Raw genomic sequence first — 20,810 nt, 5'->3', positions numbered from 1 at the left:
TTTTATTTTCTATGTTCAGTAGAAATGTGTTTTATTACAGCATTATGTCTAGACTTCATTTACTTTTATACGCTGCTGAATTAAAACAGTGGCTCTATACAGGAGGGAACACCAACTTTTAATTTAACTTAGGTGAATACTAGACTTTATTCATCATGAATAAGATTCTTAATATGAGATTGTATTTCATTGATGAAGTGCAGACCTCTTTCCAAATAGAGACCACATGTGTTTGGCATGTTCAAACCATATTACTATGCCATAGGTAATTATTACAACATTCACAAAAAGGGTTTCTGCAAAAGAGCCATGTGTAACTTCTCCTCTCCAAGTGTTACAAATATAAGGAGACTAGAAAATTAAAAATAAAATTTCAAGGCTGAAGGGGCAGAACAAAATATTAATCAGTTTCCTGCCGTGTGAGTGTAACCACCAAGCCTTACTTTGAAGTTAGCAAAGAACTTATCCTTGGGGAAAAACAAATGAACAGAAAGAGACCATTTTAACTCTCTCACATTCTTTGGAGTATTTGTTCCTTAAATTACCCATTTTTCTTACTTTTAAAATTTAAAGGATTCCAACTAGGCTTTGAAATCTGATATCCTCTTGAAGTTTCAAGGCTGAAGTGGAAAGCTGATGTCTTTGTTAAAGCATTTGTTGATTCTTGATAAACACTTCCAGGAAATTTCTCTATATCCAAATATATTTAACTTCTTCAAACAAGTTTGATTTCTTTCTCTAAAATATTTTCTACATAAAAACACTTTATATCCATGAAATATTGGTCTTTTATATCAAAATTTTAATTCAATGACCAATGCCAAAATGGTACTTGCTCTCTCTCTCTCTCTCTCTCTCTCTCTCTCTCTCCATATATGTGTGTGTGTGTATGTGTGTGTGTGTGTGTACAGGTTATGGAACTAAAATATTAAGAACTATCTTACTTTGTATTTTATACCAAATACAATTATTATTTAAATGGTATAAAATAATATCATGTAATATTTGATTGTTGTAATTAATTTATTAGAGAAAACATTTCTAAAGAGCATTTTATTATTGCAATTTTAATTTTCAGTACATTAATGCACACATTTTACTGATAATTTAGAACACACATAAATCCAATGATAACAAATTTGTACCCTATCTTTTCTTAATTATTGTTTTACAGTAACCTAATTATATACCTTGCATTGACACCAAAAATTCACACACATGCTCACACACACACACACACACACACACACTCACTCACACATACACACAGAACTACTACATTAGCCTATAATGGGAGGTAAAGTAATCTAATTATATCATCAGGTCTAAGTAGATGCATTTTCTAGCAATTAAACTTTGAAAGTTCAATTATAAGTATATGAAATATTCATTCCAATTTTCATCAAATATTGGCAAAGTCCTTTCATTTGAATGATGCTACTGTTCTAAAGAGGAGAAATAGTAGCGAAGTATCAAGCCCGGAGGAGGCTATGCAACATCTCTGTGACTTCCGGAGTTGGCCTCGATGAACACTGCAACAAAATCAATGGAAGTGGCAATGCGACTTCAACTCGAGCTAGTCTGGTTGTCTATTAAGCACCCCTTGGAGTCTATACAATAAAATATATTTAAAATAGCTTTAATTCATATAAAATCACTTTTGTTTTTGTTTTATATGATGACAACAGAAATGCAAGTGGGTTAGTCTGGAATCTAGGTGTCAATAATTTGTACTGTTCATAAAATCATAAAAGCCTACATGTATGTCCCCTTTCTCTTCTAATTCCTCTATCTAATTTAATAAAGTCTTTCCATGAAACATCAGTCTTCAAGTTAAAAAGAAAATTGAGGCGTCTGATATGTAATATGAGCATTTAGGTTATTGCCTTCCACACAGCAAATTCTAGACTGATTCCCACCAATGCATATGATCATCTCACCCAGCAGAATTCATCTCTGAGCACAGATCCAGTAGTGATCCTGAGAACAGAGATAAGAGTAAGCCCTAAGAAAAGCTGATGTGTCCTCAAAACAAAAACATAAACACAACAAAAAAATACAAGTGAGATTTTTATATCTTCATTTGTTTCATATTTGACCCATCAGATATACTGTCTAATATAAGGCTCACCTTATTTGATGTGTAGGAATGTTATTACCTATCTGCATAGAAAGTCTTAATAAACTAGTATTTAAGATAATTGGCTAGCTTAAAATTAATCTTGCTCCTCAAAAATGGTCAAAACTCTTAAAAGATGTGAATATGGTCAGTTTTAATAATAGTTTCTGAAGCAAGGTTCAAAACAAGCCTTCCTTCTCTATGGCAACATTATTAAAATACTGATGAGAATATGTGTGCTTACTTTCAATTTCATTTTTATTAAATAATAAGGAACACAGATAAATCATGTATCAGTGCATGGAATAAAGTTTAAAAGGGCTGTTTTCACTGTGGTCCACCCTTTCTCCCTCCCAGGTGTTAATATAGAAAGTGAGATCATCTTCCTGATTTTAAGGATTCATAAATATTGATTAGCGATTTAGGCTTTGTGAAGTACTCAAGGGTCTTGAGCAGTTAAACATTTAAGACAATTCGAACTATAAAAGAAAAAAATCTCAAAACGAATGCTGTAGGTAATTGTATATTTAACTGTGTCTTGTGTAGAAGAGAAGAGTGAGCAAAGTAAGATGATCAACAATATCTTGATGATTAAAAATTTTATCTAGTTTTTTAAATCAATGAGCTCACTTAAAAGGATGGTATTCATTTTTACAAAGTTTTAAAATACTTCCTCTCAGGGTTCTTATGGATATCCTGAGATATGTAAGAAAACACATCTAACTTGGCGGAATACAGGAGGATAAGACACTTGTCTGGTATGTGATCAACCTGGGTTTGAGTCCTGTTACCACCTATGGCACCCTATGTTCTCCAGGAGGGACCCCAGAACAATGCATGTTTAACCCCCAAACTAAACAAACATAACAAATCGTCTATTGATTGAAACAAAGAAGTCACTGAAATACGAATTTCGTCTCTGAAGATTTGCACATTTTTGTACACTGAAGTAGTATTAGTACTTCAGTGGTCAAGAGATACCAAAATACAAGAACCAGAGAGATAGTACAGAGGACACTTGCTTTACTCACAGCATACTTGGGTTCAATCACAGGAAACCCGTATGTTTCTCTGGACACTTGCTGACTGAACACAGAGCCAGGAGCAGGTCCTGAGCCATTAATGGCAGTGGCCTCCAAAGAAACAAAAACAAGCAAGAATAAATAAAATAAAACATATATCTTTTTATCCTAGAATTAGGAAGCACTTGGAAAATATTATGTTTTTAGTCAATTATTTTATAAATGAAAAAATAAGAATAAAGAGATAAAAACATCATCAGGAAGTAGAACAATTCTGATTTAGGCCAATCTAAATTTCCCCCCTTCTTTTTTTCTCTGTTTACTTTCAGTTTTCAGTATTGTCTTTGCACATAACTGAACAATTACTTCTGACTGTGAACTTCCCATAATATGTAGTGCCATTCTCAACACATATGTCTATTTGATTTTACCTGGAAGTTGTTTCTTTAAAATTTTTATTAGTGAAACAAAGTGAGGTACAGTTGTAGACTTACAATTTTTTGTGCATGGGTTTCAGTTATACAATGATCCAGTACCCATCCCTCCACCAGTGCCCATTCTCCATCATTTACATTTTTTTTTTAAATTTTTGTTAGTGAAACACCATGAGGTATAGTTGTAGAGTTACAAATTTTTGTGCTTGGGTTTCAATTGCACAATGATCAAACACACACACTAATGGGCTATACACTAAAGCTGATTACGTTGCTAGAATATTGCATGGATGGAAGAGTCCTCTGTGGAGAAGTTTTCAGAAACAGTAGTAAATAAATTGATAAATAAATCGATATGTGCTGATATTGATATGGGGGAAATAAAGGACAACAGGTCATTGCTTTTTACACATCTCATAGAGAAATGTTTGTAAAAAACTTACTCAGAACCTTTCCTATAAAACTCTCTTATAAAATGAAACATACAAATTAAGGAAAGTATATTATTTTTCACTAAATCTAGTGAAAGGACCTACTTGGTCCTTACATAAAGTAGTCCCCTCTCTCTTTTAAGCTTAGTTAATTTTCTTATAATAAAAATATTTAATTTGCATAATGATCAAAACATAAAAAGAATTCATGCTGATCACATATACACATATCAGTGTCTGCAAAGTTATTATTACAAACTCAATAATTTTTCAAAATGGTGACTTAAATTTCTTTACATTTTTCCTAATGAACAGCAATATGAATCAAGCTAGAAAATTTAAATGATCCAAAATTATTTACTTAGCTTGTAACTTGTTTGAGGTTGAAGAGTTTCATAAAATTCTTCTAATGAATCCACTGGGTGGAACGAAGTTATTTTCTAAATATTCAGCTATTAAAGGATGATGTAGATTTCTGAAGAAATAGATGCCAATGTGCTGATTCAAATTGGTTGGTAAAATAGCTTCTGCTTTAAAAACCATGCCTAAGTGATTAGGAGAAAATGATATTTTGCATTCTTGGCTCTCTGTGATTCTCTCAAGTGAACATATGGAACTAAATATGGGAGTAAATCAACTACTGAATGCAATAATTCTCCTCCACCTCGACTTTTCTCTTTTAATTAATTTTTTTTTTTTTTGCTTTTAACTCAGATCAAATCTCTCCATGTGCTGGTTTCTATTTGGAACATAAGCCATTCCTTTTAGATTGTTCTATTAGAAACCCGGGGGTGAATGTCATTAACTATAGTTTTACTATTAGTTTCTGTCCATCATTATGAAATTGACTTTCCATAGATTTTCCTATGTAATTCTGAATCATTTAGAATATTCAATTTGGAAAACCTTTATGAATCCTCTAAGTATAATGATTTATATTAAACTGTATGATAACTAAAGAGAAAAAAATTGAAGTATTAACAATTGAAGGTTAAGCCAAAATTAATTTTCAATATTAAAAATAAGTTACAATAAAATTTCTATGTAAATTATACTTAAAGTAAGTATAGGTGTCTGTAGAAAGAAATTAAATGGCATAAAAATAAAGAATAAAAGGGAAACATATTTGGGGTGTGTATAACAACATTAAAATAGCAAATTTAAAAAATTGTGAATATAATTTGCTACAATAATTGTATTAAAAGGGAATGCCAAGGGCCTCTCTCTAGAGCTAGAGCAAATGCCTAGTATGCATAGGTCCTAATTATGGATTTGAGTGTAGTTCTTGTTACCAGATTCCATGACCTCCAGCTGGGTATGACCCTGGCAGCCCACAAGCAAGGCCAGACCTTACTTAGCATGGCTGGGATTGTCCCATAAATAAAGAGGGAGGAGGAATGAAGGAATGAAAGAAAGAAGAAAGAGGGAAGGGAAGGAGGGAGGGAGAAGCGAAGGAGGTAGGGAGAATGGAGGAAGGAAGGAAGGAAGGAAGGAAGGAAGGAAGGAAGGAAGGAAGGAAGGAAGGAAGGAAGGAAGGATAGAAGGAAGGAAGGAAGGAAGGAAGGAAGGAAGGAAGGAAGGAAGGAAGGAAGGAGTAGAGGAAGGAAGGAAGGAAGGAAGGAAGGAAGGAAGGAAGGAAGGAAGGAAGGAAGGAAGGAAGAAGTAGAGGAAGGAAGGAAGGGAGGGAGGGAGGGAGGGAGGGAGGGAGGGAGGAAGGAAGGAAGGAAGGAAGGAAGGAAGGAAGGAAGGAAGGAAGGAAGGAAGGAAGGAGGAAGTAGAGGAAGGAAGGGAGGAAGGAAGGAAGGAAGGAAGGAAGGAAGGAAGGAAGGAAGGAAGGAAGGAAGGAGAAGAAAGGGAAGGGAAAGAAAGGGTGCAGAAAGGAAAAGGAGGAAAAAAAGAAAATAGCAGGGACAGACAGGCAAGGACAGGGAAGGGGGAAAAGTTCACAAATGGAATCTTTAATGCTGGGTTCCATATCACACATAAGCTGTTCGCAGTTTCAGCCTCTCACCACAGCGTACTCTTAAAGCAATCACTAGAGTTTCCTGAGCAATGCCATTTAGAAGATCTCAGATAATCTGCTTGTAAAGTGAGGAGAAGGACAAAATGGCATTATCTGGAATAATATTTTCTTCCCTTGTTCACCTTCTCTTTCTGCATATTAAAACCTGTCCTTTTGAACAGAGCCTTTCTGCTTTCTAGGCTCATAAAACTTTAAATAAAACCAATTAGATACCTAAATTTTGTGTTTTTAACAATTTAAGTACTAAACATGTTTATGCATGCTATTAATAATAGTTTTTACATATTTAAATTACAAATACCAGCATTTAAAATACACTTCAAATATTTATATTGAGAAAATTGTTTGCAGCTACTATATCCTTAAAAGGAAACAGTTGGGTTTTTACAAATTTAAGTCCTAAAACAAATGCGTACATATAAATTGAAATCCTTCAACAGATATTCCAAAGGGACCCAGATTTTAGGGCTTTTTCACAATAATCATTTCTCTCAGGGTTTCAGTGCTTGTAAATATCAGCTCTCAGGAGCACAGAGTAAAATATAATCTGTTGAAATACCAGATCCAGTGTGCTGTACAGAAAAATTTTATAAAATTTGTTGTTCAAATAAAGGCACAGACGAACATAAATATCAAGCAAACAATAAAATGCTCACGTAACACAGTTTTTTTTTTAAGTATGAAATTATCCCAGAAACGACAACATCTTTAACTGAATAAATAAGTTCTGCTAGAAGGTGAGCTGACTGGTGAAAGGGTCTGGGGGGAGCTGAAGCCCTTGATTTGCACCCACACAGGGCCAGTCAAGCTAGAGGACTTGTTAGGGCATGACTCTGGATCTCTGACCGCAAGCAAGGACCACGCAGGAATGCAATCAGCAAGCAGGTGGTTTATGGAGCTGGCTAGCCAGGGTCAAGCCGACAGGGAAGACCCTGAACTTCTTCAAAAGGGATCTTATATAGGCCTTCACTGGCCGTTACAGCAAAGCCCACACATTTCATAGCCAAAAGATTTGTAACAACATATACTTTCTTAACCAATCCATTTAAAAGTACGTCACTCCTTAGCCTATAGATTCAAAGATCAGCATTTACATACATGGACATTGTGCTAGTGGGTATCTGGTAACTCAGACATTTACTTATCTTCTATGTTTATCTGACTCCCTTTGATTCTCAGCTCATGGCTCCTGCATTCTGGTGGAGGTGGAGAAGGGAAAAGTTCCTAACAGAGGTAACTGATAAGGAAGGGCCAACTAATGGTTTCAGAATTTACATCCCAATAAGGAAGGGCCAACAAATAGAGACAGAATCTACATCCCAATTAGGAAGAGTCAACAAATGGAGACAGAATTTACATCTCAAGGCTTTGCCAGGGAGGGGACAGGTAAGGAGGAGTTACTAATTAGCAGAGTTTAGCTCTGGAATTTTTCTCAGGGTCCCTAGGGACCTTACAGACTCAGTACTAGGAAGTTCGCCTAAAGGTCTCTGCCTGCTCTTGAAGAGGCTCAAGGTCTGTGTGGTCTTACCTCCGGCTGAGAGCGATTGACCATCAAAGTTGACTGGAGGGAGATTCACACAGGTGGTAGGATTGTTGCTGCAAGTGCCTGGAACTACATTACGATATTTGCAAACTTTATTTGCAAATTGTGATAACTAAGTAAAAAAATCATCAGAAATTGCTCCATGAAAACCATTTTTATTGTAATCGTTTTAATGGCACATCTTGGAGTCTAAGTTTTCTGCTTTGGGATCCTAATTTTGGAGGTGCTCACTCTGCAGTGGTAGAGTGATCTTGTTTTTTTAACATCAGAATTTATAGGTGGCCCCATAGCTGCCATCCCTGGGCACAGCTGAGCCTTCCTCTAGTGAGGATGGCTCAGAGCCTCCTTTCTCGTACCCCGCATCCAGTAAATCAGCAGAAGCCCAAACAGACTTCACTTTGGCTTATTTACCCTGCAAGTGCGCTCCGAGAGACAGACTGCCTGTGTGGGCGTCTGTGTATCAGCGAGTCTGTGTGAACAAACTCCATTCAAATTGTTAGAAGGCTTAAAGATAAATGAAGGAATTCTTAAAGATCAAAGGCTTTTATAACCAGGAAATTCTACTTCGCATAAAATTAATTCAAATTTTATAACTCAAGCAAAATAACACTGGTATAACCGGATAAAAATATTTTCAATCTTTTAAAATTTCCAAGTGAAAATAATCCTAAACATTGCTCTGTTGCAATTTATACAGGACTTGGTGGATAACTGCATTCCTGTCCTCACCTTCAAGATATCATCAATAGAAACACGTTAAAAAGTATTCTGATTTTAGTAATTTCCAGTTGAAAAGATAGATTAGAAGATCCCTGGACAAAGATATGAGGAAAATTCTCATAAGGAGGAATTCCATCCCTTTTATCACAGGAAACTCAAGTTTTAAAGTTAGAAAGATGTTTTAAGAAGAGAGGAAGGCAAACAGGACAAGTGAAGAATATATTAATTCAAAGGGATCCATGTGACTGGCAAATGAATCTCTGAGCTGCTTCCATTTGGGTTACTGAGTATACCTTCCACAATTCTAAATCAGTTCTACTCACTCATTATTATTGAATTAGCTTATCACACAGAGTCTCTACACACAAAAGATAGATATGCATTTGCCTTCTGGCTGGTCTGCGTTCCTGATCAATAAACAATGTTAAAGTCTTCAGTTTTTTTTACTAAACACACTAACTATGCTGACTGTTTTGTATCAGAAGAGATGGTTGGAGGCCTTGAACAATACACAATATGCGTTCCCGAGTGTGTGTTCTCAATACATTCTAAGGAAAAGCAATAATGATGACACCAGAGGCGTTGCATGGTTGAATCTGGCCAGGAGCCTGCAAATGCTATTTTTTCACCGTTTATAATCCTATTAGTGATTAAACATTGACAAAAATAAGAGAAAGTGCATGATATGATGTTTGCAAAAATTATCTGCCCACAAAACAATTGGTGATATTTAATTATCTCATTTGATCACTTGATCACTTGACATCATCGATTTGCTCGAGCAGGCACCAATAACGCCTCCATTTGTCCCTGTTGCATGCTAGTTTAGCCCAATGGCGTCTGCTTGTTCTAGGAACACAAAGAGCATCAAACTGATCGTTCAGGGTCTCGACGAAGAAGTCTGACCATTTCGTAGGTGGGCGGCCACACGATCTTTTGACATCCCGGGAATCCAGTCGGTAACGGCTTTTGTCCAGCAGTCATCTCCAAATTTCTTTACATGTCCATCCCATCTGGTTTTCAACAGCTTGGCAAATGGGACAGCGTCCCTGATTCTGGATCGTCGAGGGAGGTCGGTACTTCAGATTCTTTCTCTCATTTCAGTGAAGGTGATACTCCAACCACAGTTCCTTCAATTCCTCTTTGGGAGGAGTTTATTTAATTATCTCAACCCCAACTAAATTTCAAGTAGACTTACCCAATGTATGTCTAACTCTCTGACTGCTAACTTCAGTCAAGATTATCCCAAATCCTTTGAAAATGAATTTTGAAGTTATCTTAAACTACCAGATGACTTTGGATATTTCCCTTGAATATAATTTCTTTTAGTTTCTATATTAAATATTAAGTGAGAGGAATAAAGTTGCACCTGACTCTTAAATTGTGCCTAAATTTCCAGTCATCACTTGTGTGTTTTAAAAGTTGCGTTTTTTTTTTTGGGGGGGGGGAGGTGTGGGGCTGGAGTGATAGCACAGCGGGTAGGGCATTTGCCTTGTACGTGGCCAACCCAGGTTCAATTTCCAGCATCCCATATGTCCTCTTAGCACCGCCAGGAGTAACTCCTGAGTGCAGAGCCAAGAGGAACCCCTGTGCATCACTGGGTGTGACCCAAAAAGCAAAAAAAAAAAAAAAAAAAAAAAATTGCGATTTTTTGTTCCTTGAAAGTTCTCTGTATTCTTGTGAAGACAAAATTGAAAACTTCTGGCCACTAAAACCTAACTTCAACAAAATAGCACAGCGGGTAAGGCGTTTGCCTTGCACGCAGCCAACATGGGCGACCCGAGTTTGATTCCTCAGCCCCTCTCAGAGAGCCTGGCAAGCTACCAAGAGTATCTCGCCCCTACGGCAGAGTCTGGCAAGCCACCCGTGACGTATTCGATATGCCAAACAGTAACAACAATGTCTCCAATGGAGAAGTTACTGGGCCCGCTCGAGCAAATCAATGATCAACGGGAGGGCCTTTACTTTACTTAATTTTATATATGGACATTTACAGACTAATTTCACAAAAATATGTATAAAACATTTTTACACTAAATAATAAAATCTGCAAAGCATTATAGTTTCTACAAGCATGTTGAAGGCCAGTTAGGTTTCAGACAACATTTGTGGTGCACAGAATATGAATGAAAATAAATCTCATTTAAAATTGATGTTTTATTTGCTCTAGTTACAAATGGAATAGTCCATACTTGGAAATTTAATGACTTTTTTCCTGGTAAATTGAAAACTGGCATTCCTTGGTTCTCATTAAACACACACATACACCGATACAAAGTCATCAATAAACATAGGTTAGTTTCTTCCACATAGTTATATATTTGTGCATATAGATCTGAATAATTTGTTTTTCTAGCTCTTCCTTTCTTGACTAATATATACCAGTGTAAACTATAACCCGGATATTTAAATGAAAATTAGCATATCTTAGCCTAATTTATTATATGTGCTAACAAAAGTAAGTAGTATCCTAGCTTAGTTATTACAATAACCAGATTCCACTGTTTAATATCTATGCATTTATATGTTGAGAGGGATAGAATAAAAAATATTAGTTCTGTTATCTAACTGGAAAGCAACATGCTAAAATATCTGCTGAATAAATAAAAAAATATTGTTTATTCCACATGACACAGGGAAAACATTTCAATATCTTTTTCTTGAATTTTTTTCTCATTATGTAGATTAAAAGGTTAGAAAACTGACACTAAAATGTTATCAAATAACTCTGTCATAAGCAGGAAGAGATTGTTAATGTGAAAAAAAACCTCTGTATTATTACATTAATAGTCATCTAAAGATATAACTGAATTAACCATTTCTTGAAAATGAATGTTGATCATTTTCTTCTATACAACATAAACACTTGTAAAAGTTTGAAAATCATATTAATATTGATATATATGAAACATTTTATATATGATGAAACTTTTTATCCTTCCTTAAAGATTCATTTATATCTAGGAATATGCCAATACAAGAATATAAATTTTAAGGAAATATTATGGCTTCAGTTGGTATGCCGAGTAACGCCGTGATTCGGAAGAGGGTTTTGCCGGCAGTATTCAGGAGGTCACTCCTAGTGATTGCCAGCAAACTGGGCAGCACAAGAGTCCAAGGATATGGTGCTCCTTGGGCCTTGTGGTGCCAAGGAACCAGTCACAGTGGCTGTGCTTGAGGGATTCTCCGAACTACCAGCAAGAACAGGGAACCACGCAGTGCCTAAGGTAGAACCGAGGTACACTGCCTGTATGCCAACTTACACCCCTCCGCAACCCTACAGTCCTATTTTTATGTATATATTTAGGTTTTTCATCATTTCATGTTAGTTATCTATTCATGTAAATTTTGTAAAGATTGCCTGAACCTATTACAGTTTGCAGATATTTAATACTAGAAAAATACTTATTTAGAGATCAATTTAAAAATTACAAATTTCTCATTGCTGTCTATTCTTTCAGGTATGTGTATTTGAAGACTATTCTAAAAGTAAAGTAAAGTAAAGGCCCTCCCGTTGATCGTCGATTTGCTCGAGCGGGCCCAGTAACATCTCCGTTGGAGACTTTGTTGTTACTGTGTCTGGCATATCAAATACTCTCGGTAGCTTGCCGGGCTCTCCGAGAGGGGCGGAGGAATCGAACTCGGGTCGGCCATGTTGGCTGCGTGCAAGGCAGACGCCCTACCCGCTGTGCTATCGCTCCAGCCCTAAAGACTATTCTAAACTTATTTTTTATATTGACTAATAACTCTTGCTCCTCCCATCTGGATCTATTAATCAAATGAAACAAAACTTTTTTGTGTGAGTATTCATTGTGTAACAAATAGCTCAGTGCTTTCAAATTGCTATCATTATGTTATGTTAACTCCTACAGGGTCAGGAATTTGGGCAGGGTTTAGCCTGGTGATTATTCTGTATGAGAGGGCATTTATTGGAGTCATGTAAAGGTAAAGCTGCTATCCAAACTGGCCTGGATGGTCCACTGAGCTATGCCCTCAGGGCCGATGCCTTGCTGGGGAGGACTGAACCTGAGTTGCATCCATCTCTTGTCCGTGTATTCCTAGCTTTTCTCCAAATAATATCGCTTGAAAAACGGTTGACTATATTTATATGTTGGCCATGAAAGACTCATCCTGGAACTGGCACAAAGATTTCTTTTGTCAGGTATCACTCAATGCAGACATTGCCTATCCCATATATAAAAGAACAGAAACAGACACCCACATCCTGTCTATTGGAAGAAGGGGAGAATCCTTCCCATCATGAACATGCCATAGCACTACTTGTAAAAAATAAGTGTTGTCTAACGTTTTCCACTACTGACAGTGTTATTTTCATATTTTGTAATTTTTATGTATTCAAAAAATATAAATGGGTCTATTTTATTATAACTAATTTAACAATAAATACACATATTTATCTCTTTTTTTTAGAAAATATATGAGACTAAATATTGTTGAGAGTTACTGTTTCATTTTTTTAGAGATGGTAAAATCACTATTAATACCAGAAAACTTAAAAAGGCAGTGTTTTATGTTTGTCTTACATTTTGTTTTTAGTCTTCAATAACTCATCAAGAACTGCTCAATTATTAATTTCTTTGTATTGAATTTGAATAACTAAAGTATAGAAAGGTTAAATAATTCTTAAAATTATTAAACTAGTAAGTTTCAAACTTGGGGTTCCAATCTCATCAATCTGGCCTTAGAATCTATACTACCTTTCCATATATTATTCTTAGATACAGTGACTCTAAAATACTGCCACATACATGTTTAGAAATATAAGTAAAGTTGAAAAGTCGAAGATAAATATGACAAAGTAAAAGAGTTCCTGGTGTCATTTCAATTAGTTGGTGGGTTTCCATTTATAGGAAGCTAGGCTGGAGTGATAGCACAATGGGTAGGGCATTTGCTTTGCACACAGCCAACCTGGGTTTGATTCCTCCATCCCTCTCAAGAGCCCAGTAACCTACTGAGAGTATCCTGCCCACACAGCAGAGCCTGGCAGGCTCCCCGTGGCATATTCGATATGCCAAAAAGAGTGACAACAAGTCTTACAATGGAGACATTACTGGTGCCTTCTGGAGCAAATCGATGAACAATGGGAGAACAGTGCTACAGAGCTATGATTTTACAAAGCCCAAATAGCATTAGGTCCAAAAACAGTAACAACAAGTCTCACAATGGAGGAATTACTGGTGCCCGCTCGAGCAAACCAATGAACAACAGAAGGACAGTGCTACACTAAAAGTCCAAGAGACCATTTGAAGGGACTAATTTCATAGTTTACAAAATAGTTGTGATAAACTTTATGCTAACTGTTCAGTTTTTCTTATAACAAAATGCATCTAAACAAATTCTTTAAAGAAAAATTAACTACTTGACTTTTAAAATATACAGACATGTTTCTCATTTATGCCATGTATTATATATTGTGAAAACTGGTTTGGATATTTTTCTTTTTCTTCAAACTGAGTAAAAGAGAATTTATATCATTATTTATGTGTTTGAAGATATGGGGACAAGTACTAAAAAGTCTTCTGGTCATTTTATCTAAAATGCCAACTTAATATTTACTTGTTTTCCTTTTAAACCACATACAATTTCATTTATTAAAAGAAGATGACAAATGACTACAGCATTTGCTTTGAAAATCAACTACAAATATGAGTTTTTCTCTACTGTTTTACATTCATTTCAATAGATGGTCTGATTCCTTCTGGGTATATGATTAATATTTCACTAAATATCTACAAAATGAACTGGATAGCAAAGTAAACGCAAGGACAAAGAAGAAATTGAATATCGTATGCCATAAATGCTAATGTTCACTCAAAATATAGCAATCTGAGATAACTGAGAACATAAAATGTACAATTTCTTGTTAGTAATTTAAACATAGATCACTAGTACACAATAAAGATTGTAATATGGAGGAAGAATGAATTATTTCTTCTAAAATAAGGTTTAAACTTATATAAACATTAAAAAATCAACTTGCTTCTCTGTAGTTTATTACAGAAGCAACACTAATATTTCCTGAACAAATCAGTTCAGGGTAATGAAAAAATAGTATTAAAGTCAAGCTTTGGCTTTTAAAAAAACAGACATCAGTTTCAACGCAAGGCATTAAAAGACTATGAAGGGAATGATTGTTAACTTAAAAACCTAGATATACATTTTTGTTTGCAGAAGTAGTCAAACACTAATCCAACTAAATGTCCGAAATTTTAAGACTAGTTGAACCTAATGATAGATACTTATAGCCTTAATTAACAGAAGTAAGTCCCTCTTTGTAAAAATAGAAAGAGCTTAAAACTTTTGTCTGTTGCTGCTATAAAATTACTCACTTATAGGAACAAGAAAGTTTTAATGTAGTGCTGTTCTCAGAGTCCTTATGGGTGAAACAGTGCAATGAATGGAACTTCTGGTGTTTATAGTAATAAAGTCCCTTGGACAGAATCCAAAATCCATTTGCCTAATACGGAATTGTGTGTTCCTAATGCTGTTATACTGACATTTCAGACTATTCCGGAAGAACAGATGCCCAGTGTTTTGGTTTTGCAGATTTTCACAGGAGATTGGCTATGTCTACTCAGTTAATGGCAGAACAATTGAGAAAATATCTCTAGTCATACTTCTTCATTTAAAATGACTAAGAATGCAACTTCTATAGTAATATAATCAAAACGATGTATAATTCAGTCTTCCCAAATAAAATTTTCAAGCTGATGAAGAATCTGAATGAATTCTATGAAAAGCCAATGCCAAAATTATTGTTACTACTACTTAATAAGATTACATTCATTCAAATATATCCGCATAATTTAATTTTCACTATTTAAACACTCACCAATTTTAATACGTATTGAGAGATTTTAAAACTTTTAAGATATGTAAAGTGTCACATTTCTCTTTGGATATCAAAATATTTTAAAAGTAAATAAAATATTCACGATGTTTTTATGAAATGATAATAGTAACAGTTTGCGATTTCAATACCAAAAGGCCATACAGTCAGTTTCAATTTCTACTTATCAGTCATTGATATGTTTTATATGACACAAACATTTTGCTAATATGTTGGGATTCTGATCTAATCCAAAAGGACATAGTCTATTGAAAGTAGCGACGTCCATGGTGAGATTTTATTTATTTCTCAGAAAACTTAAGCACTTTTGACTACTGGTCATTACAATTTCAACCCCATTCAACTGCAATTGGCTCTTGGTGCTGCTCATTAGGAATATAATTGTTCTGCTTTGGATTCTGTAGCTAATTCACCTCATGCAATTTTGTTCCTTCTCTTCAGCGACCTATGTAGGTAATATCTCTGTCCTCTATGCAATTTTAAGTAGAAAGACTACACAATTAGCTTTTTAGAAAACTAGGCATTTTTTTTGTTACTGTCTTGTTTGTTTTGGGGCCACAGCCATGTTTAGGGATTACTCCTGGCTCTGTGCTCAGGGATCACTTGTGGTGATGCTCAGAGGACCATACGGGGTGTCAGAGATAGAAGGCAGGGTAGTTGCACGCAGCAAAGTGCTCTACTTAACTGAGGTTAAAGCTAGTGAGTCACTTGCCCTAAGTCACAAATTAGGAGCCTTCCAAACACAAAAATAGTGATTACATAAAAATTGTATATAATTATCTTTTTAAATCATTAGCAATATGGATCATGGCCTGGTAATATCTTTTTATAAGAAAGCTTTTATTGAAAGAATCACCGACATTAGGTAAGATAACAAATCACGGTCATCTACATGCTTATTCAATTCTTCATTAAGTAGCAACTTGGGGGCCAGGAGAATAACCAAATGGTTATCCTAAAGAAGAATCTCGCGATTCTTATCTCGCGATAAGAATCTCAAGAATAACCTCGCAAATATATGGTTCATAAGTTCAAATCCCCGGAATCTCACATGAGCTGAGTGTTGAGTCAGGCAACTCTAATCTTTGAGACTGGAAGCTTTGCTGTCTATGATTCTAGATTCCAGAAGAAATTTCCAGTCACACTACAGCCATGTGTGTTAAAGCAAAGAAAAAAAGAATGTGAGACCCGAAAGTGCCACTAGGAAAAAGAATGTAAATGTCATTGTTAGGAATTGAAACCCCTAAGTGTGCATGTATGAACAATGTAGAGACTCCAGGGAGCACTGCAATCATACTTCTGTGTGTCAGCACACTGTCACGACTCTCTCTGCTGGCATCTGGTTGGATACACAAGCACCACACCCTGACGTGCAACAAAAGACAAACAGCACTAACATGTTGATCTCAGTAGCACAATTCCATGCATCACCCCCTTTGCTTGCTCATACAACCTCCAGGCCACGTGTACAAGCTTGCGCCTAGAACACCGTTCACCATTGTGCATGTGCCAAATACATACACAGCCACAGAACAGCTCTACTCAGACACCGCATAACATACATGCGTAATTACACCTCCTGCTACTGAGCAAAGACTGACAGGAAGTACAAGAACAATATCCAGCCATTTTCTCAGATACTGACAGCTGGGCTAAAAACCAATTCTCCGCATTGAAAGAGCACAGAAAACACTCTGGAGAAATCTCATAGAACCCCACCAAGATCAGTGCATGAAAATAATAGCCCAGAAGGCTCAATCAGTACCAATCAACTCTGTAAACTTTCAGAGAATGACATTAGTGTAACCACGTGGAGAATTTTTCATGAGCTCAAAGAAATGATGGAATTGCTAGTAAGTGAAATGAAATAAAGTATAGGAGTAGAAATGAGAAAAATACAATCAGAAGTGACATAAATTGAGCACATCGTAGGTGATATAAAACCTCAACAGAAAGTATGAGTAACAGAAAAACAGCAGCTGAGAAAAAGATTGGCAAGTTTCAAGATGAGATTCAGGAGCCTTCTAGAAAACAAAAGAAAGCAAAGAACATTCTGAAGAACGTTCACCATAAAATTATGAAGTGAATTCAAGAGGAACAATACGGGAATCTGAAGTGTCCCTGAGAAAGAGAAATGTGAATTTGATTAAGAACCAGTAGTTAAAGAAATCAAAGATAAGAATTCCCTAGAGCTAGATTGTAGGCATTAAGATCCAACAGGCCCAAAGGGTTCCAGGGAAAACAGATGCAAATAGATAAAATTCAAAGAATATTGTACTCAGAATGACAAAGGACAAAGACAATAAAGAATGCTGAAAGCACCAAGTTTAAAGAAGTTACATAAAAAGGAACTCCCATGAGTTTCACAATTTACAGCCTATCTATCAAATGAGATTCTAAGACCTGGATGAGAATAATGGAATATGAAAAACAAAACGCACAATGAATTGAGTGAAAAATCAAAAACAAAAATGAGACATCTTTGCCACTGAGTATGGCATTGGCTCATAGAATTTATGGCTATCCTCTATGGATTAGAAAAGTCTGCTTATTACTAGATTTCTGTTTTATACTTTTTCAGTAGCAAATTGCTGTTTCACTTACATTTAATCTTTTGTATAGTTCTTCAGGTAATTCTTTTATATATGTAAATTTATCATTAAATATATGACACACTAATGCTGATTCATAAGTTACCTATAAAATTTTCTAATATAAAGCCAATATTCCCTTTGTAGGATAAAACAACTTTCATCCATTTATTGACCTATTCAGATTTTTTCCTTTTTTTTCCTAAATTCTCCTCACTCTAACTGTCACTGTCCCTGTCACTGTCCTCCCGTTGTTCACCAATTTGCTCGAGCGGGCCCAGTAACGTCTCCATTGTGACAATTGTTACTGTGTTTGGCATGTTGAATGCGTCACAGGTGGCTTGCCAGGCTTTGTTGTGCAGGTGAGATACTCTCGGTAGCTTGCCGGGCTCTCCGAGAGGGACTGAGGAATCAAACTTGGGTTGGCCATGTTGGCCGTTTGCAAGGCAAATGCTCTACCTGCTACGCTATCTCTCCAGACCCTGTCTCTAACAAAATTGTAAAATTGTAGGCTTTGTCTATATCAGGTTCATTTTAAAATATGTTTACATAGACTTATTTATAAGTATATCTTAAAATATGTAATTGTGAAAAAGAAAGATGCATAGTTTTAGAAAAAACATCAAGATATCTTTGATTTATAATCTTTTGGAATTTGAGGAGTTTAGCTTGTCCACCTACATGCATGTAGGTATAACCACCTCCATAATCCAGAAAAGGTAATTCTCATATGTGGGATACAAAGAAATACAATAAAGGGACAACGAATGGCCAATGACACTGGAACTGGAGATGCTGTTTACAGAACTGAACTTCTCTGGGGGTATAGGGCAGTTAAGAGGGTCCTTGGGACACAAAAATTCATGGGGAGTATAACTAACTATTATCAATCATGGTACCTTAATTAAATTGGGAAAGAAAATATTAAAGAGATGGATATTAATTCAAAACCTTTTCTAAGAGTGTTTACACACCATAGTAAGGAGTGACCAATGAGAAAATAATAATTTCCCAATTATCAGAACACCAGCATTAACAAGAAATGAAACGAAGAAGGAAAAGGGAAATACAGAAATAATTTTGTTATTTTGGGACAACACTCAACTATGCTCAGGGATCACTTCTGGTTCTGTGCTTAAGGATCGCTCTGGCAGTCATGGTGAACCGTGTGGGATGCCAGGGATCAACCCTGGGTCAGCTGCATGCAAGGCGTGTACCCCACTCTGGCCCCAATATGCTATTGTTTATTGTGGACTTATACACTACTTTATTTTTAAGTTACATTACCCTAATTGTATTAATTATGCACTTATTTTGTATCTCCTTCTTTTTTCCACTGTGAAGCAGCCACTTCAATCACCATCTCTTAAGCTCTAACCTGGGAATACTTGAGGTCTTTAAAAAAAAATGTAATTCTGGACTCTGTTGTAATGAATGAGAGAAAATTTCTCTAGATCATTCTGGGTTGTTTTTGGTCACTGTCACTGTCACTGTCATCCTGATGTTCATCGGTTTCTTTGAGCAGGCACCAGTAATATCTCCTTCGTCCTAGCCCTGTGATTTTAGAGAGTGCCACATTCGAGGCTCTTTCAGGGTCAGGAGAATGAGATCCATCATTGTTACTGGTTTTTGGTATACTGAATACACCACGGGGAGTTTGCCAGACTCTGCCGTGTGGACAGGATATTTTCAGTTGCCTGCCAGGTTCTCCAGAATAAGAACTAGATATTATCAAATAATCAAATTAACATTGAATATAATAAAAAACATATTTTTTGTGACTAGATGTGGTTTCCAAGATTACAAAGGGAAAATGAGCGGTGTCTAGCTTGAGCTGAGAAATAGATGAGTTTAGGATTTCAAGAGGGAGACTTACAGGTTAAAGAGCAGATGCTCTATAATTAGGTGTTTGTCCTGCCAGGGATAACTTTCTCTGACAGAAAGGTTATTTCTGGTAATAACCCTAATTCTGGGTAATACCCCTAATTTTTATTCTACTAGGTAGTTAATGGAGGAATAAAAGCTTCTTGTGAGCCTGCAGGGACTCTCTTGGTGTGAGTTCCAAATATTCAGATGCCAAAATAACAAGTCTTGGACTTTATTAAACTGGGTAGCAGCCTGGGTAAGGCATAGAAAGGAGCTCAGACAAAATAGTTGAACAAAATGGAAGGTTTTTAAAGGCAGAAGCCCTCAAGGTAAGGCAAGAGGTAGTAGTTTCAGGCAAGATCACTTTCTTAGGGGTCTGGGGAGATCTATCAGATCATTACCTAGGTAATGTTGAGCAATAAATTTCAGTTTGACTGGCTGGAGCTTACATTCCTGGGAGCAGGGAAAACTCAGTAAGATTTCTTGGTTCCTAAGGATACTCTTGTTGGACACAACTCCACCACAGAAAAAAAGTCATAAGAGAGCCTACTTGTTAAAAATTAACCTGCTGGGACAGGCATAAGTTCGATAGTTTTACACAGAAAGGAGATTGTAACTATCTGAAGCTGAATTTTCTTTTTGTTGAACCCGATAGCTCTTTAGTTACCTATTATCACACTATATTTTTAAAACTCCAGCTTTAATTAGCTCTTCTGAAAGAGCTTTAGGCATCAGATTATTATAGCAAAGGATGGAGCAGGGTGGTGCTGGTAATACGTAACAGGAACAGTTGGGTCTGAAACCTAAACCAGCTCAAAGGTATGGAGATGTATGAGACATAAGACCTATCTTCAGAGATCCCAAGACCTGCTGCGATGCAGAATTCCAGCCCAGAGCATGGTTAAGCACTCTGGGAGAGATGTTCCAAGTCTGGAACAAAGGTCTTGCTAAGATCATCAAAATACCCTTGATAATCTCCCTAACAATAAATTAGGAGGTAGGGTAGTTTGCACATTGTAAATTAACTAGGCAGAGTTAAAAAGAGTGTACCTCCCAGTTCTAGGGGAAGTGACCTACTTCCTGCCACAGGTATACATGGGAAGTGCATTTGCTTTTTTCAACTATTTGATTATCTGTATTCTACCATGAACATACTCTCTTTCCTTTTCAATTTCTTTGAGGAAATTTTC

Source organism: Sorex fumeus, unplaced genomic scaffold (genome assembly GCF_029834395.1).
Source record: "Sorex fumeus unplaced genomic scaffold, SorFum_2.1 ptg000099l, whole genome shotgun sequence".
In the NCBI taxonomy this organism is placed as follows: Eukaryota; Metazoa; Chordata; class Mammalia; order Eulipotyphla; family Soricidae; genus Sorex; species Sorex fumeus.
Note: the sequence above shows the minus strand (reverse complement) of the source record.